The sequence below is a fragment of the Branchiostoma floridae genome, chromosome 2 (genome assembly GCF_000003815.2).
Source record: "Branchiostoma floridae strain S238N-H82 chromosome 2, Bfl_VNyyK, whole genome shotgun sequence".
NCBI classification, from domain to species: Eukaryota; Metazoa; Chordata; class Leptocardii; order Amphioxiformes; family Branchiostomatidae; genus Branchiostoma; species Branchiostoma floridae.
The window spans coordinates 12,836,836-12,855,083 of NC_049980.1; the positions used below are offsets into that span (position 1 = coordinate 12,836,836).

General features: G+C 41.2%; 1 pseudogene; it reads right to left on the reverse strand.

Annotated features, from left to right (window-relative positions):
• Positions 1-452: 452 nt before the first annotated feature.
• On the reverse strand, positions 453-16,321 carry LOC118409968 (annotated as a pseudogene).
• Between the last annotated feature and the right edge of the window lie 1,927 nt (positions 16,322-18,248).

The window sequence follows — 18,248 nt, forward strand, 5'->3', positions numbered from 1 at the left end:
GATGAACACTTGCTAGGCAGGGTTCACTTGTAGTAAGCTTAAGGTTTTGACGACTGGAGTTTGATAATTGTGCATTGTGCACTATCAAAGATTGTTTCTAGTAAGCTTCTCCCTGGAAATGTCATTGGACTAAAATGTATGCTTAAGCCATGATGGTAACAGCATAACCATATTATACGATAACGGCTTGTGCTATCACGTTTATAATATCAAATGGTGGCTTTGCGTGCTATGCCATTTATCAACTATTTAGGAAACAGAGCGACCAACATATTAAATGTTTTACTAAACCTAAATAACCTCATTGCATCCTAGTTCATCTAGGTGAAGTCTAAACAACAGTCTTAAAATAACCGAGGCGATATTGTCCAACAGATCTATACTATTGTCAATAAGAAGCACTAAAGAAAAGACAGATGATCAACTCGGGAAGGTCATATTTTATTACCAACTTTTCCACTTTTAGGAAGATGAATTCTTTCGTGGCAAGTTTCCAGCAAATTTGCGAGCAATTACCATTAGATATCTATATACCATACGTATGGTAAGCGCTTGAACAAAATAAGCTTGGTGCATTCTTGTTGGAACACATTTCTTAAAATCATATCAACGGGACTTGGAGCGGATCTTGTTGAGGGAAGACTCGGCGATCTCGGCGCGCTCCAGGTTGTCCTCGTACTCGTGCTGGGCCTTGCGCCACTTGGCGTTGTTGGCGTTAGCCTGCTCCTCCTGTAGCGAGAGATGGGTAGAAATGATAGTGATTAGATCTTAATACATTGCAAGTATATGGGCAAAAGGGTGATAAAATGATATGTTGAAGAAAATGCATCAGTAAACAAGTTTTTAAGACCTCACCCCTTTGTGAAATGTTTTAGTTCCTCACATATTTTGTTTGATTGTAGTTTATTGGTTTTGCAAATAGAATGTGATTAACATAACATCTATCCTTCGACCACTTCGTGTCACTCGTCGGTGACAGCACTCCCATCAATTCTCACATTTGCAGCCATCTTTCCACTCACTTTCTGCCACCCTACTTACATGGTATTCATTTGAATAGGGCAGCAACTACGAACACGTCGAAAACAAATCCCTCATGTCAGTACTTACAGCCTCCTCTGCCTGGCGCTTGAAGGTCTTGATCTTCAGCTGCAGCTTTTCCACCAGCTCCTGAAGACGCTCCTGGTTCTTGCGGTCCTCGTCGGCCTGGAATGTCATCTCCTTCAGACGGCGTTCGTTCTTACGCAGCTGCTTCAGGTCCTCCTGGTGATAACGGCGGCTCTCGTCGATAAGAGTCTCCAGGTCACGGATCTGCACAAAAATTGATTTATTGGAGATCAATTAAGAAATTTGTATCAGACATCTATATTCTGCTTCTTAGAGGACATTCTTTCTAAGACAAACAATTCTTATAACTTAGAGTCCATTCCAAGACACCATGCGGATGTTTGTTGCCATTGTTTAGAATTGATTTTAAAGTTTTGTAATTATATGTCTAGGACATTTGATACTTCAGAAATATTTTCAACACTGTTTCAACTTTATAAATATTTCCCTGGTCCTGTAAAACTTGGGAAATATTCTTGGTGTGGAATTGGATACTTCTAATGGTTTCTAAATAATGATAACAGCATTCTACCATTATTTACCATTTTCTACCATTTTCTACCATTTTTTGTAAATGGTTCGGTGGGCTGGGAAGATAGCAATTCACACATCCTTGCAAAGTATGGTTGGGTGCCATGCAACAATGGCCCACCACAAAGGATCCACCAGTACCCAGCAGTGAAATCTAAAAATATACAGATGCAACAATAGGGCTTACTTTTATGGGGGCAATAAACTAATTTTACAATTTGGCTAGGTTTACCATTTTTTGTAAATATTTGTAAATGTGAAATAATCACAGAGAGGTTTCACAATTATTCTAAATAAAGATATTTTTGTACAGTTACTTTCAAAATGTTTCTAAAATATTCAAAGAAATTAAAATAAATGGGTATTTTCTTAGTCAGTTTTTTGAAAATAATTTAATTATTGTGGCTCAGATATTCTTTTATTCAAAATAATTCAGACTAATTATAAATATCGCCTAAAAACCCTCATGGTGTCTTGGAATTGACTCTACTCAATTTCTAATTATTTTGATAGATACCAAGCGCTTGATGATTAATTTCTAACTCTATCAGTTTTTCCACTTCTATGGTTGGTCAAGTAGTACCCATAGGTACAGCCTTTACTTTGAATACCGTCAAATGGTACTAGTAAATATAGCCGACGAAGGATCTTTAGAATCAACTGTTAAAAATGATAAAAGTGCATATGACGGGCTTTTGCTATGAAAAATGCACTAGATGCTGATACCCATCTCGCGTCATTATTGAGTTATTTGCGTCAGTTATGATGTTACATACCCTCATCTCCAGCTTCTGTATGGCTCGCTTGCCGCCTTTAAGTGCGATGGCCTCCGCTTCTTCAAGACGACGCTGTAAGTCTTTACAGTTGGCGTCTAGGTTGCGTTTGGTCTTGTCTGCTGTGATGGAGTGTTCCTGCTCTGAACGAAGGTCCTCTGCCATCCTTGCAGTCTATGGCATGATCAAAGATATTAATTAATAGCACATATATAGCTATATTGACCTACCGACATAAGTAAATTACAAAACACAGTTGATCACTTGTATGTGTTTCACTGAAATTATTTGTGTAGTAGAGACACCAGTCGCTCACCTCAGACATGGCACGCTTGGCCCTATCTTGGGTTTGTTTATGTTCGCTGATGGTCTCTTCCAGCTCAGACTGGATTGATGAAAGATCTCCATCTAACTTCCGTTTGTGCCCAGCTAGAGCAGAGTTCTGGGTGCTCAGCTCACCGAGACGTTCGTTACTCTCCGCCAGTGAAGCTTCGGCAGTCTTTCGGGATCTCTCGGCCGTATCAAGATGAGATCGGACCTCATCGATCTCTGCCATAAGCGCCTGGTTCCTGCGCTCAGCAATGTTGTACTGCTCACGGATCTCGTCTCTCTGACGTTGCTCATCGTCGATCTGCACTTGCATCTCTTGAATCTGGTTATAGAGCTTCGCGATGGTCTTCCTCGCCTCGGCGTTGGCCCTGTTGGCGGATTCCAGCTGTACCTCAATATCGTTCAGATGGCTCTCCAGGTGCTTACGTGCCCGAGTCGCGTCGACCTTTCCCTTGGACTCCACTTCTATCTGCGCTTGGATAAGGTCAATGGCACGTGCATGGTTCTTCCTGTAGGTTGGAGTAGAATATATGTCTTACTATTTACTAAAAGTTTTCTTTTTAACCACATCCCGTCTCTTCTATCAAAGAAAACAGTTTACAGTTTACAGCACACGGTGAGTACAGCCTGGTTTAACAATCGATAGATCAGGAATAGAAAGACATACCTGGTAGCCTCGAATTCTTCTTCCTTCTCAGCCATCTTTTTGTCGACGTCGCCCTTCAGCTGTGCGAGCTCCAGTTGTACACGCACCACTTTACCATGTTCTATCTCCAGGGCGCCCTCTGCCTCATCCAGAGCGTTCTGTGTTTCGTCTCTCTCCACCTCGAGACGCTTTTTGGCCTTTGTTAGCTCGTGGATGTTCTTGGCGTTTTCTGCTAGCTGATCATTCAGGTCGTTTATCTCACCTTAAAACGTGAGAAAATTTTTATTGTTAAATGATAACTGTTGATATAGTAACCATCACGCCAGTTTTAACCTACCTAATTGACGGTGAGTGCTAAGAGTTTCTACTTCAACGCAACGGGAACAGTAGATTGATTTGGGGTGTCATAGTTTATTCCGGTTGCTGCTATTTGCTGAAATAAAACTTTATTTGACAGAGTACGATGACTACTACTGCTAGTAATAATAATAATAATAACTAGAGTTTGGCGACCTCATACCTCCATGAAAATTTAAAGCTTTTGTAAATTTCATGCAATTGACTAACACATTAACATAATTTATGCATGGCGTTGTTCAGCATTGGCTAACGTACACATGTCACAATTATAAAATTCCCATTATTAATCATAAAGCAGTTTTGCAATTTTTACATAAATTATGCAAATAAGTTGCCATTACCATATTTGGTATCTGCTTATATTCCACCTATCATAATTAACATCTGTTACATGTATTAAAGTCCAGTTATTGAAAACAACGGAATTATACAATTTCCTCATTAATTATGCAAATCAACTCCTCATTTGCATAACATGTATATCATTATGAACATCTTTGCCTAAGGTACCCGCATGCCTAATATGATGCCAATCCGTCAATCCTTTCTGCATTTATCCTCTTTGGAATGTCTTGACGAAAATGCCCCTGCAGTTCCCAAATTAAATGTTAGGGGGCTGAAATTTGCCCCACTTTGTCATGACACTAAAAGCTATCTACCACCCAAATGTCAAGACCATATAACATCTGGGACAAGAGTTACATAGAAAAAACTGCTATGATAGAATATTCTCATTAATTATGCAAATGTACTCCTATTATGCATAATTGGTATTTCACTTTGTACAACATTGTCTAAGGTACCTACATACCAAAAATCATGAAAATCCGTTGTTCCCTTTTTGAGTTATCGTCTTCAGAAGTTTTTGACAAAAATGCCCCTGCTATCCCCAAACTAGCCGCTAGGGGGCCCAAACTTTTTTCACTTATTCCTGAGCACAAGAGCTATCTAATACTTTAAAATCCTGACAATAGCTTGTTCAGAACACGAGATAGCAAAACCGGAAGTTGCGCTGCAGTACCAAGGGAAGCCACTAGGGGGCCCAAAATCTAATCACTTCCAGCTTTCATCACACCCCAGCAACACACCAAGTATGAAACTAATCCATCCAGCCGTTCCTGAGTTATCTTGTTGACAGACACACACACACACAAACGCTGATGAAAATATAACCTCCATGACATTTCATGGAGGTAATAATAATCCAATAGGTATAGACATACCTTGTAAGGTCTTGTTCTCTTTCTTGATAGCTTCCAGCGCTTCTACTCCCTCATCGTAGACGTTCTTCAGCTTGAGCAGTTCCGTCTGGTACGCGCGACTTTCTTTCTGTGCAGCTTCAAGCTCGGCCTGAAGGGATTCGCATTTGTTTTTCCACTCGACCACTTGTTTGTCAAGGAGACGCTGCCTCTTTTCCAGCTGAGCAGCTGACGTGTTGGCCTTTTCCACGTCCAACAGCAGATCCTCCACCTCTCCTGCTAGCCTGTTTTTAGTCTTCTCCAGACTGGCACATTTGGCATTGGCTGACTCCACAAGCTCCTCCGCATCCTGCAGGCGAGCAGCCAGTTTTTTCTTGGCCTCCTCCAGCTCCTCGGTCCTCTGAATGGCATCCGTCTCGTATTTGCTGCGCCAGGCCGCCACCTCAGCCGTTGCCTTGACCAGGTTGCGCTGGATCTCGGACTTGCTCTCCTGTTCCTCCTCCAGAGATTCCCTCAGGTTGTCGCAGTCCTGTTGAATAGCGCGGAGCTGGTGAGCCAGCGAGTTCTTCCCCTTGGTCTCTTCCTCGAGTTGACGTTTGACCTCCTCCATTTGCTGAGTCAGCATACTCTTCGTACGGCTCAACTGACTGCCTGAACCCTCGGACTCTTCCAGCTGCCGCTGCAGGTCATTGTTTTCCGACGTTAACCTTGTCTTCAGAGAAGATAACTCTTGAATGACTCTTTGATTTTCCTCTACCTTCTGGTTAGCATCGACCAAGTGGTCTTCCAGCTGCTTATTGGCTTTCTCAGCTTGGACCCTACCTTTGGTAACTGTTCCATGTGTGAGGCTAGGTCATCCACTTCCACACGGAGGTTGTTCTTCTCCTTTTCTAGTTTTACCCTGATGCGCTGGAGACTTTCCACTTGCTCCGACATGTCCGCTACTGTGTCGTTATGTTTCTTCCTCAGACTGGCAGTGGCAGCCTCATGACCGATGGTGGCTTCCTCCAGTTCCCGCCTAACCTTCTGTAGCTCGCTCTCGCGCTTCTTGTTCTGCTCGACCTGAGCTGCTGTGGCTCCACTAGACTCCTCTAGTTTCTCACCGATATCTTCAAGTTCTCGAGACAGCTCCGCCCTTTGTCTTTCAAGCTATGGGAAGAAATTTATTATCATATATTATACAGCACTGAACAGAAATAGCCAACAAAATGTCGTTTTATTTAATACCTACCTGTTAAAGAATGTTTTCTACTTCTAGTGTGCATGTGTCTTGTTTTCTATTGTGGAAAAAACTTAACCATCACTTTACATTGCATGTCAAAGCAGTCAAAATCAAACCTTGGCACGAGCTGCTCTTTCTGTTTCCAGTTCTTCTTCTAATTCTTCAATCCTTCCCTGCAGCTCTTTGGTCTTTTTCTGCATTTGTTGAGCAAGACCGGCTTCGTCTTCCACCTTGGTGTTTAGAGCGTTGATCTCGAACTCTCGCCTGTAAAAAAAATTAAAGATATCGTGGTTTTATCAGACGTATTGCGCAAGATTTGTGTGCAAACTTAAAGGCAAGCTAATCCGGTTAGATAAACCAATTCTAGATTACGGCACCCCTATTTCCATAGCACAACTGTTATATGTTAGGCCATTTTCATTCATTGCCATGTTTACTTACTTCTTTAGTTTTTCTTCCAGCTCCACTTTGTATCTTTCCGTTTCTGCCACCAAGTCCAGTGAATTCTTCAAGTCATTCTCTAGTTTCCTTTTGACGCGGTCCACGTCACCACGGATCTTCTTTTCGTGTTCAAGGTTGTCTTCCAGCTGCGCAGAATTGTAACATATACAGTGTTTGGCAAACTGACACGGTATATTTACAATATAAGTATTGTTACACCTCTGTAGGCTCTTATATATTAGAACTGACTGTAACTACACAATAGCATTAACAAAAGTCCAATTTTGTTCCCAAGTGACAAGTAAGCTTTATTGAATACCTGAAAATGTAATTTTCACAAGTTGTTATGTCGCACTTACGTCATCTAGAGTCTGTTCCAATTTGACCTTCAGTTTGGTCAGGTTTTGCACCTTGTCTTCCTCCGACTGGAGATCATCTAATGTTTGCTGTAAGAGGAGTGTTAAGAATGAATAAATGTCTTCAATGCAAATATTAGATAAGATGCCATCTATCAAACAACTCCCCGGTAGTAGGTTCTAACATTCACTCTGGGTTATATTAGGAATATGATAAAATATAACATCACTGAATACCACTGCGTACTAAACAACATAGATAGTGCTATCGATCGCGAAACTGCATACAAAAGGGAAGATGATTGGGGCTTACCGCATTCAGTTCATCAAGTTTCTTCTTCTCTCTGCTGAGTTTGGAGATCAACTCATCATTCACGGCCACTTCCTCCATCATGGCGCGAAGTTTGTCCTCGACTTCCTGCTTGTCCTTCTCCCTCTTGCTGAGCTTTAGTGTTATGGCTTCTAGTTCACGCTTCAGCTCGTCGTGTTCTTGCTCTGCCTAAATATATCAGAGAGATATCACACGCCGCATTTCCCTTTGTAGTATAGTACACAATACCATACTATTATGTTTATCTAATATGTTTAGGACAGACAGCTTCGTAGATACTTATTGTGGTACATTCTGATCAGTACCACCATGTTCTGAGGACATTCATTCTAGGTAAAGTCCTTGTCATACGAAGCCTTCCAAACGTCTTCAACCATATGTTTGGGAGGTAGTCGTGAGCAAGGTCATCTGTTGGCGAGGTTGCCTACTTGTCTTTAAAATTATTCCACACCAACCATAAAACATAAAAAACATTTGCTTGGATACAATCAGAGGACCGAACTGGGGCTACATGTAGATTAGAAATACATCTATGTGACACTGTCTCGATGAACGCAAGGACATTACCTTCATTTTCTTGGACTCCAGCTGCCTGTTCTGGTCAGCGACGTCCTCCAGGTGTTCCTCAACTTCTGACAGCTGGGCGTCAAGTTCAGCCTTTTCCTTTAGCAGGGTCCCTACACGGTCCTGAGCTTCACCTACCACCGCTGTTTCCTACATATGTTACAAGGAAGGCATTGTTCTTTTTGTGTTTAACTTCTTATATATATTCTTTATAGATTCTTTCTATAGCTACATGGACTAAATCCAATGAATGATTGCATGATTTCTATGTGTTGTGTAATAATGGCAGGGAAGATACAAGGGTGGGTTGGGAAATAAAAGGATTAGAATGGCCTGAAATTGGCTTTGATATCATAAGCAATCAGTTGAACATGCTTTTGAACTATAAGTTTTTAAACGTCCTTCGAATAAACATCCAATTTCTTCATCCACTGTTGTATACTTGAACAATAACTCAATGACTCACGGTTTCAAGGGCATTTTGAATATCCTTTTTCAGGGACATCATGTCGTTCAGCTTCGATTCCAGTTCGATTCTTTTCTTTGTTATCTCGTCATGGTGCTTCTCCATCTTCCCCAGTTTGACTTTGGTCTCCTTGAGAAGCTCCTCGGCCATGCCTCCCGTCAGTTTCGGCTTGATGGCTTGGTACATCTTGATCCACCAGTCGTGACGCAGGCGGAACCAGGCACGGATGTTGTTTTGTAGGATCCTTACTGCAGCCCTGTGTATGGTTCAATCCATAAATCAGTCAATCAATTAAAATAACTAAATAAATTCAATGATAATTCCTGGGAATCAATTGACGAGTGGTGATTGTAGACATCTCTCTCCATGGTGTTTTATTTCCGACACTAGATCTCCAGTTGGTTAAGATTCATACTCATTTTAACTATTGTAAGCAAAGTCTTTGTGGCGACAATGTTAAAGAGCGAATCATTACTTACAGGAGCAAGACACATATCTATCCATAACGCTTTAGAAGAAAAGAAGTATAGATAGCTGTTTAGAAGAAAAATATATTTAATCATCACGCTTTTATCATATACGTATAAATTGCGACCACAGGTCAACAACAGGTGGCAAAAACAAATACATTCATCACGATATTATGTAAAATGAGTGAAACGGTTCTGTGCTGACTCACTTTGCACCAAATAACTTTAGGAAGATTTTCCTCTGCAGCATTTGTCGAGCGCGAGACTGCATCATGGTGAAGATTTCGGTGACTTTCTCATCTCGGATCTCCTCTAGAATAGCCAGAGTGCCGGCCTTGAAGAAGACCTTGTTCAAACCAAGCGCGTAGCGTTTTGTGTCCAAGTTGATAGCTTCCAGGATGCGCTTGGTAGCTTCCTTCCCTTCCATGAACTCGCCTGAAGCGAAGACCGAGGCAGCGCAAACGGAGTACCTGATGGAGATAACAATAGTAATACATCATACGTTCGCAGTGCTTTTTCAATAGTAAAACCCTGTTTTGAGAAGATGGATGAGACATGTTTACAACGAATTTACTGATAGTGGCATTTAATTTCATATTTGTTTGCCCCCATGTTCGCTTTCAGCACTACAAGATATGATACCTTCAGTGTTAGATGTAGTAATCTAATGGAACTACTGCATTTAGCCCATGTGGGCATGAACATGCAAATATAGATCGTCCATTCATAATTGCATTAGTAAATACTGTATTCCGTTCGGCATCGTTAGTATAGTATCTAGGCTTATACCGGCTATTTAGATACAGACCTGTATACTATACTGTAGATGTTATCCATGAATAAATTCCTTTATTCATTCATTCATTTATTCATTTACTGGCTGTAAATATTACCTTCGACGAAAAGTATTGTGAAAGATCTTCACTACTAGTACTAGACACAAACCTCTGCAGGAAGTCGCCGTAGAAGTTCCTGTTGGGAAATCCCTTCTGGCAGATACGGATGCCCTCAAGTACCCCGTTACAGGTCAGCTGGTTGTAGACAAGAGGACCGTCAATGATGCCACCGGTCTTGATCTCGTTGGGGATGATGCAGCGGACAAAGTGGGGGTAAGTCGAGTGGAGGTTTGTCATCAGCTCCGATAGCTGACCCTACAGATTTACATGTTGTCAAAAAAGATAGTTAAAAATACGTCTATTGTAAATTTTTATCCGGAGGCCATTGCAAGTAACAAAAAAATAAAATATTTAAGAACGTAATTTGACTTATCTAAATTGTGACTTTCAATTGATTTGTTTTGATATTTTTTTACGAAATGTCCCACTGTTCTATGTGGGTTATGTAATGTAAAGAAGAGAAGCAGTAAATAATATACTGTTCTTTCAGCAATTTGATATTTCAGCTCAACTCAAATTAATTGATTTGTTTGTGACTACGGAAGTTATGGAAAGTGCACACGTACCCTATGGATAGCTGAAACCGTCTGGAATGAACCGCCCTTTTTCTTCTTGCCCCCAGCAGCGTGTTTCTCACCTGGTGTTTAATAAAGAAATTCACATTCAGAGTCGCTACACATCTAAAAAAACGAGTACCTTGCAGAAGCAACAATGTGCATTATTCTTCTTACCGGCTTGTTCTTCTTGTGTGGTGTATTCCTTCCAAATAGTAGGCAGAAGGGGGACCTTTGCTCTCTTCAGCACCATCACAGCAGTCTCGTTCACCGGATCCTTGTTCTTCTCCAGCCACCCGGTGATGTTATAGGCCACCGGGCCAGCGTAGTGGCCCAGCTCGAAATGTGCAGGGTATTTCTTCTTGCTGGCTTTGGGCTTAGTGAACTTGGGGTTCTTTCCTAGATGTTTTGCGCTGAGCTTTTCTATGAAGGTTTTGTCAGTGGCCTTTGGTACAATGCACTCTTCCTCTAACGTGGACAGGATGCCAAGAGGCTGTAAGGAGACAATCAGATGTATCTTGCTGCAATCTAGATTCAATGTGCACGTGCCTGCAAACTTTTGTTAGTGTGGATACTTAATGCTTACCCCTCCCATTTTCCTGTCTGCATGATTACACAACACTTATCGTCAACAAACGTCATAGTTTTGTATGCATGCAAAAGGTTGGAATAACATTCTAAATAGATGCTGCTGTTTTCGTGTTGATTTTTTAAGACAAGAATTAAACTATTGAATCTTTTAATTTTTCAACCTTTCTACTAACATTCGCAAGTTAACGTTCAGTGTAGACTGTTAGAAAATATCAATATATTGGTAAAGGCTGTCTCGAACAGTATGTTGAGCTCTTAGAATGTATAGATGAAAACGGCTCTCGCCCGTTTTCAACTCCGCAACAACAACAAAAGTCACCTTCTCCAAAAGATCCAGGCAGGCCTGCAAGTCCATTCCGAAGTCCACGAAGGTCCACTCTATCTGCTCGGCCTTGTACTCCTCCTGCTCGTTGACGAACATGTGGTGGTTGAAGAACTGCTGCAGCTTCTCATTGGTGTAGTTGATGGCCAGCTGGTCAAAGCTATTCAACTATACAAGAAAGTTAATAAAATGTTTGTTAGCTTGATCTAAAATTGTTTTCCGTCACCTTGTATATTGATAGAAATAAGTTGAAAATAAACACTAGTGCTCAGACAAATGAAATGACATCTCTTTTACTCATCTGCACCATTAATATTGGATGTGGAATAAATATCAAACATGAAATGGTTACGTTACAATAATCAGTCTGATGTCAAGAGTATTTTGCACCAACCACTGAGTTGTTCAAACGTGTGTGCCATACCTCAAAGATCTCAAAGCCAGCAATGTCCAGCACACCAATGAACAGAACACGTTCCTTTCCGGTCTCCAGAGTTTCGTTACACTTGGCCACGAGGAACTTGAAAAGGTATCCGTAGTTGGCTTTACCCAATGCCCCGATGGTGTTGTTGCACTGTGCAGCATTCTGACTCTTGGTCACAAACTCGGCACCGACTTTTACCCTGGGTTTTGTGATGGCGTTTGCAAGTTCAAAGCCATCACAGCCAAATAGCTGGGCTGCCTTGTCGAGAACTGTAGAAAACATACATTAAGACGTTAAGCCCCAGTCATTCATACACATAGCCTACCATGCCTCTCGACCTTTTTTCAGACAACTATTCGTGAGCAATGCCATCTTTTCTTGGGAGTTAGTCGGTGATGTGCTCCACTAAACTATGATAGTAATATGCGCCAGCTGACTATACCGTTGAAAAACAAAAACAAAGTGATCAGAGGAGCAAACTGGGGAAAGAAGAGGCTAGCCTGCCGACCTTGACTGTGGTCTGCATACCGACCGTGACCGAGGATAAGTCAGGAGTGTAGTGGGAAATAGTGGGAAGGTCCAGAATGTGTAGGTAACGTTTCTGTACCTTGCTACAAAATAGCTATAAAGATCGATTAAGTACTAAAAGAATAAAACCCAGAATCTAATTGTCTTTATTTGTAAATACCGCTAAAAGTATACTCTTCATAGCATATGTTTGGAATGTGCATTGTCATCAAATAAGATACTAGTAGTTTCTTTTAACCTTCTTGGTTTTCGACATCCGCGTGGTCCTTCCTGTCGGCAAACTCCGTGTTTCCCAGCCACAAAATGGCTGACGATATCCTGTAGATGTTGTCCTTCTCCTCAGCGGAAAAGTTGAGGATGTCGAAGCCCTCATCCGTGGCGCGGAACTCCTCTCCATCGTCCAGGTTCTGCACCGTGTACACGCCCTCCTTGATGAACTTGTACACCGATGCGTCGGTAGACATATTGTACTTATCTGCAGGAGAGAATTAGTGTACATGTAACTAACACACTGGTCAAATTTGGTATTCTATATGTACTGTTGATAGTTGAAAAATAAGGAAACGACAGATGGAATTACGTAAAAGGGTAAAGAAAATTTTCTAGTCTATATCTGTTTGATGTTATACTCGGTACTACTCTATAGAAGGTTGACGTCATCTTTCAATACAGTGGTGAATGAAAAGGATAAGTAGTTTCATTTATTTTAGTAGAAATGTATTTTGATGGTTTTCCATGTGATGAAAGCGTGGGGAGATTGTGGCTACTGTCACCAAAAAAAAAATGTTTCTTTTGTTCTCACAAAACGACCGTTAACATATCAAATGTATCTCATTTTCCACTGCATCCATTGCACAATACGTCTCCATTGTTGAAATGAACAAGAAAGATGCAAGACACCTGAAGAACATGACGTACCAGTTGTTCCGGGAATACCGTTGGACATCATCTGGAAGAAGATGTGGTAGCTCCTCTCCATTCCAGGAAGCTGATCGATGACACGAGACTTCTCCAATAGGTCTGTGGTGATGCAGATTTTAACATGTTCAGCTATCCAATGTAACGTCTCTTAAGATTAGGTGGCTAATTTCTGCATTTCTTTGCAAAACTTTGCAGTTTGTTAGAGTCTTTCATTGTTGTATGTCTGGTCGCCGAACTGTTCTTAAAAGCCTACAGCGTGACATGGCCTCATTCAAAATTATTTAGAAGACGTTCAAATTGATATCTATTCTACACACAAATGAGTGTTCACACTCACACGTCTCGATGTCACCTCCAGCAAGTTTTGCCCGCTTATCAAAGTGGATCCTGATGAATTTACCAAACCGGGAGGAGTTGTTGTTCCTGACCGTCTTGGCGTTCCCGAAGGTTTCCAGTACAGGGTTGGTCTGCACGATCTGTTCCTCCAGAGAACCCTGCGTAGTGTAATAATAACAAACAACACGTTTGAGTACCATGCTTAATACATGGTATAAGTCGACAAGCTTATCTATCGTATTCTCATGAGTTAAGTTTGCAACCAAAAACATCAGGATAGGCTATTGTTTGAAGGAGACCCGAAAGTCACTCCTAAGTTACGGCTTACATAGATAGCACTGGAACAGTATCTCTTTTCCCTATCTTAGAAGCATCATTAAACCAGCTCAACTGCTCAATAGGTGTGTGTAGTAACTGAACTCAATAGGAGAAGCAGGGGAATCGTTTATTCACTCACACCAGGAAGAAACCCTACTCTTTACAATACGTTTTCATATTTCAGATTTCTCAGATTACAGACAACAACTATGTTATAAGAGTTTGTATAGACAGACATACCTTAGGGTCTTTCTGCTCACCACCAGAGGCACCAACAAAGGCGAAGTAGGAGATAACCTTCTTCGTGTTCTCAGTCTTCCCAGCACCAGATTCGCCGCTAAGTGTTGGATACAAACATATCATGTCAGATATTGTACTTGGATAAATATAACGTACACTAGTGATGAATTAAATGGACAGTGCTGTCGTAATCAGGAACGTAGGAAAAGGAAATGTTGAATGTGTGCTCACGTGATGAGGATAGACTGACACATCCTCTCCTGCGTCATGTTCTGGTAGGCATTGTCGGAGACAGAAAAGAGATGGGGCGGGACCTCCGTGCGCCGCTTCCCCTGGTACATGGCCGTGACTTCCGCCGTGTAGATGGGAAGCCTCTTGAAGGGGTTGATCACCACGCAGAACAGGCCAGAGTAGGTCTACAAAAGTCGCACATTCAAGGCTATCAATCAAACAAATATACTTGCGGCAAAATGGAAATTAGAAAAATAATAATAAACGTGAAATATAACTCGACTAGAGAGCCTTTTTAATTCATAAGGAAAGGGGGGGTGTATTCATACATAGCAAGAAATCTGAGGTCCTGCCGACGTGAAATATTTTAGTTATTCTTTTAGTAAATTTCTGTTTTTTTGTTTATTGTTGCGAATTTCTAGCTGGTTTTGTTTAATGAGTTTTCCCAATGGTTCTAACAAGGCAGCAGACATGTATATAGCAGGAAATTGAAGACAGGAAATATGATAAACTATTTTGGGACCTTTGACCTAACTTTCTGTCAGTGTTTCCGACGTGCATACCATGTGGAGACCAACCACTCTACTCAGATAACTACATACAGACAAGTTGACAACAGACGCACTGGAAAAACGGAATGTATAGTTGTCATGATAGAGTCAAATTTCTAGAGGAAGACTGGTATGCCTAAGTGCATATCAAATGTACACCATTCATACACATCTGCTACTCTCCTCAATAATCAGTAGTAGTTGTCCTCTTACTCCCACGATACAGACTTACATAGATGAGCATCTGGTCGTAGCGCTGCCTCAGGTTGCCCAGAACAGCCGCCTCGTGCATGAAGGTCATGTTCACCATGTCCTCTGCGCAAGCGAACTTCGGAGGGTTGCGTTGCAGACACTTAGACTTCTTCACAGCCAAGGACTAAAAAGAAGATGATAGCATGATGAAACAACATTTCATTTCTTCAATCAAGGACATACATGTAGATGTAAGGGTGTACAAAAGATGTCCCAAGGACACAGGTTATTTAGCATGTGCATGTATCTATCTATGTTTCTATCTATGTATCCATCCATCGGTCTTTCATGTCCTCTATACATAAAGATGCAAGATACCTGTTTTTATTGAATTTTGATATCTAACACTTCTATACTAGACAGCATCCTTGCCTCACCTTGCCATCGACTGTCTGCACCGTGACCTGATCCCCCTTCTCGCTCTTGATCTCAGCTTCGACGAAGATCTCCTTCTGATCCGGGATCCAGACGCTCTTCTTGACGTCATAGGGGGCGTTCTTGATCTCCATCATCTTCTTCTTGTTGCCCAGGAGGAATTCCTCCGAGGGCTGGTCCTCGAGAGACGGACCGTAGGCAGGCATGGTTGTTTGTCGGGCGGGGTCTCACCACAGGCCGGACGAGAAACGATGAGAGGTTGGCTTGAGGAGCGCGAGACGGAACAGCTGGCCACTGCAATTAAATCAGAAAAGAACAAAAATATACATATATCCTCAAGTGCATGAGTTATCAACCGGTGATTGATGTTGTCGGAATTTCTTACTTTCTTAGACCTATCGTAGATTGGACGTCGTTGCCTCCAAGTCCAGTGGTAGGGGCATCCTCACTGGATGGCTTTAAACATTACGTTTGCTCGCTAGACGTGCAAATGTAAGGTATGACAGCGGTGGTATAACCAGCTGCTGCCGCGACACATGTCTGTGGATGCGACGCTGGAGTGTTACACCAAAAGACGGTTATACCTGATATCAAGATGTAGATATACAAAACGAAGTTTCACATCATACGCAATACGATGTAAATGACGTGAAAGCGGGCTTGCTATAAACAGGTGGCCATGCAGATACACGAACTGACAATGGAGCCGTTTATATCTATATAGAGATGTAATTAAAAAGAACCGTCTAGATCAACCAAACGTATCCCAACAACAAGAGAAGCTGCTTAATATAGCTAAATTGTATGTCTGTCAAATGGAAACGACAAAAATACTGAATGAAGATTTAAAGTTCATTTAACATCAGAGCATACCAACACAAAAAAAGAATATTACAGTAAGCTAGCACAAGGTAGTTGTATCAATAAGTTTTAAAACAGAATATATCGTCTAGTAACGTACCTCTGATCCCGAGGGAGCTGTGTGGTGCTCGGGGCCTAACGTCCATCACTTTATACACCGGGACAAATTTGCATAGGTGTCGTTTTACCAGGCAGTGCAAAAATGACGTCCAATGGAAAAGCATGCTATCTGGGGACAATACACTAAGTAATCTGTTTACGGAAATGCTTTATTAATTCAATATAAGAACTGATCAAGAAATGACATTCAGTAAGATGTTCTCTCCCTCCGTTTGCTTCAGACGAGTTCCTACTGATTTGTTTGTTTTGTATGGTAGTTCATATTGTCCTCATACAGTTAGGAAATGATCGATCCCTGAGATGAGTTATGATATACTTCATTTGCATATCTGCTGTGTCAGGAATCTCACACATGCTGTTTACTGCTAAAATTACACATTTCTAGTATCATTGTCGTCAGGAATGTAAAAGTGTCCGAATCGCCAGACACACCTTACATTTTTGTAATTGATTAACTTTACACATTTACATATGAATTTATGCTCTGTTGCAGTTTGTTTGCTAATGATCTATTTACATTGTTCATCATGGGTATCACGCCTATGCACATGTATGTCTGTCTATATCTGAATTTGACTTTAATGTTATAAATTACAATTTAACAGTATACACTCATATATATATATATATAAACATCTGTTCGTCTCCACACCCTATAGTCCACATTTGGTCAGTAACTATATAGCTGATGGTACTCTGCCTTTTCAAAGCCATATCGGCTTTCTGACATGTTATATGTCACTACCGCGGACATTTCCAAATATATCTTTATATATATACATTTGTTAATGCAACGTTAGAAACATGATTACCACCAAGAACATGATTAAAATACTAATTTAAAAGCCTATGGGAACAGGTAAACGTGCAGAACACAGTTCAAAGTTACGCATGTCGTTTCCTAGTGTAGTCCTGGCCATTCTAAAGTCTGTGTGTCAAGGACGCTTCCGTGTGTTGAACCACAAGAATAATGTAGAAATTATCTCTGAAACATCCGTATACACCTAACGTTATGGTATTGCTCTGAAAGCTTCTGAAATAGACCTATAACGATAAGGTTTCCATACGTCTATTTGCTGCTTGCTACGAAATTGTGAGAGTAAGTACTGTAGTAATTCCAGCTGAAGGGTAATTGGCATTTTGTTAAGGTTTGGTTATCAATAATAAGAGAGTTTGCCTATCAGTGGTAAAGATTTGATTTTTGTCCTTGTTCTGTAACGTGTCTTTTTTATATACTTTTGCCTGTGACACTTTCGCTAGTTTTCATGCACATAGAACACAGAGGAAATAGTGATACATAAATGACACCTTTCATACTGTCCCTACCTCCGGCTTTCTCTCTGTCTCTCTTTGCTCATGAACACTTCTATGCTGTTAATTCGGATGTTGTCAAATTGAGCACATTGATCCATAGTTTCTTAAAACATCGTTACATTCTTCACCACAAGCCACTCAATGCGAGTAACAGACTATATGTATGCCTTCTGAGAATGGAACGAAGGTAAGGAGTTAGCCATAGCCAACAATTTTCTCTGGAACTACCAGCTGTATTGGATTTGGAGGCAATCGTTGAACCCCTGATTATAGCTAGTTATAAATCACCTCAAGAGCTGACATTCCATCATTATAAAGCCGTCATCTCTACTCCTACTCACTACTCCTGTTATTTGTTGTGACAGAAGTGTGCAAAGAACGTTGAAGGGAAGGAATCCACGCCATGGTAGCAGCAACTTGGAAATCAGACAGAGGTGCGTTGGTACTAACGGCCATGTGGACCATTTCTCATATTCAAATGTACGGTACATACGCACATGTATGGTGACTAACGTGAAGGGCCAGCAATGTATTATGTCAGTTCTATTTGTTTGCATATACCCTTTTCCTGTGTATGTACGATCTTCAGCTTGAGGTAGGAGAGACATGGGCCCTGAT